Genomic DNA, 2352 nt, shown 5'->3' with positions numbered 1-2352 from the left:
GTAGATTTAATTGTTTGAGTGATAAGAAACCTCAGAAAATTATGGTAAAATGGGGATGTATGATCTAAGAGGCTATAGAATTTATAAAATTAGTCTCAATCCTAAAAGGCCAGCAGAATGGCTTTCATATTTTTTTAGGCCAGAATTGCAGTTTGTGGGTTTGTTATGGGAAATTTAAAAAGAAATACTTATGGTTTGAGTTATGATATGAGAAAATTCATAGATTTTCTACAGAATTAAATGAATTTTATGGTATAAATAGATAAATTTTTGGAGTTCAGGATTGGATAAAATGCCCCAATCAAATGTTAAATAATTAATGTCCCTTAATTAAGAGACAAAGTTAGAAAATATCTCAGATATTTTGAGGAAGACAAGTTCAACTTGAATTCTCTTCTTCTTTCCCATGTGCTTCATTTATGAGGGTGATGAGTCATCATATGAGTCACCATAAGATATTTTATGGGTAGTAGAAAAATTAGAATGCAATACTGATAAGTGTTAGACAGTTCCCTATCTACCCGGTAGAGCAAAATTTCTACTATGTGACTCAATAAGGTTGACTAATTGGTCAATAGTGTTGACTATTTTTTTCCCTCTGCTCCTCTAAGGTGGCGCCATATATGTGCCTTTTATTGGCCAATATCAATTATTAAAAATACCTAGAGATCTCAGAAAATTATGCAAAATTAAAGAAAATTCATTTAGGAATTATGGATATTTATAAAATTATTTCCAACCCTAAATGATGAGGAGGTTAGCTTAATTAAATTTAAAGCTAATTAATATCAGTAGATTGCTTATTTTTACGTCAATGGCAATTTAAAGAGTTATATAGGGAGAAAAATTATGAAATTAATCAAGGAAGTTCCCTTTACTGAGATATAATTAATGGTGATCTGATATAAGAATTCTAAGATACTAGAATTTTTAAGCTATTAAATAAAATAAACCAATATTATATTACGATTTAGTAGACTGTCAGGATAATCGGGGTGGTAAAATTTCTGACAGAATATCAAGCATACATGTCACTCCCAAATTGGCCAAGAAAGGAAAAAAGAAAATAAAAAGAAAAAGGAAAAGAAAATACTAAATCAAGTTAGATTAAAATTTAATTAGGGATAAGTAAAATGATTATGGTTAAGTCATCTTCCATAGGATCATGACACGTGGCAAACATGGTTCATTGGATGGCTAGGATTTAACCATCTATCTTTGAAAAGTCAAAAGTTTCTAGAAGGGTAACTAGCCAAGTTAATCAAGGAATTAAAAGAGTTAACCTTGGTTAAAGCCTAATTAATCTTAATGGATAAGAAAGATGACATAGGCCCTAATGACTCACCATCAAAGTGTCAACATATTAAGCCACATAGTCTAAGATTTGTACATGTGGAAGGAGGTAAAAATTGGAGGGCTAAGATTAAGTCTTATGCAAGAAGGGCAAATGTGAAATTAATGAAAAAGGAAGCCTATAAATACCCCCTCCCACATGTTCATTTTGCGTGAAGCCTTTCAAGTAGGAAACCTCTTGCAAATTTTCATTTAGAGAGAGAAAGAGAAGATTTCTAGTGAGAGAAAGTCATTTGGAAGCAAGGTAAACTTCTACAACTCTCCTATTTCAAGTATAATAATGATATGTGGGTTTTGTGCTATTTCAATGATGATGGAAAGTCATTTTCCTAAGGGGAAGTGCTGCCCAAATTTTATCAAAATGATAAGGAATGGTTTAGGTGAAGTATGGTTAAGATTAAGCATGGGATTCGGTAAGCAAATAGATGGGATTCGGTAAGCAAATAGATGGGATTTTTCTCTTTAAGATGAGAGTTGGTTCACCTAAATTTGATAACCACACAAGAAGTTATGCCCTTCCAAAGTTGGGCTAAAATAAGTGAAAATGGAAAAATGACCATATGAACAGTAACTTTTCCAAGAAAAACTGGCCTGGAAATTTAAGGAAATAAGTCTGGAAACTATTTGCTCTCAAAAGTTTACCCAAAGAGCTTTCCCTAGAACTTGAAATTACTCGATTTTGATTTTTCTACAATTAGTTATGAATTTTTGAAGTTTGTTACATTTTTGGGTTACAATGAATAGTAATCCGTAAAAGAAAATTTTCAAACTTGATTTTTCATAACTTATAGTCTTCAAAAATGATTCCAAATGTTTCCGCAAGGCAAGTTAATTGGTATAAACATAAGGTGTTACAGTTCAATACCTTATGCTTTTGATCGACTGCTTGATGATGTGGAGATCTTTATGCTTTCTCTATTTACTTTTTCCTCTGTGCCCTAAACATGGATGACTGTATATTATATAGTTATGACAGGTTGTGCTAACACTTAAGCAAAT

Source organism: Neltuma alba, unplaced genomic scaffold (genome assembly GCF_004799145.2).
Source record: "Neltuma alba isolate B1F8T4 unplaced genomic scaffold, ASM479914v2 tig00010517_pilon, whole genome shotgun sequence".
Lineage (NCBI taxonomy): Eukaryota > Viridiplantae > Streptophyta > Magnoliopsida > Fabales > Fabaceae > Neltuma > Neltuma alba.
The sequence above is the reverse complement of the archived record's forward strand: the minus strand, read 5'-3'. Positions refer to the sequence as shown.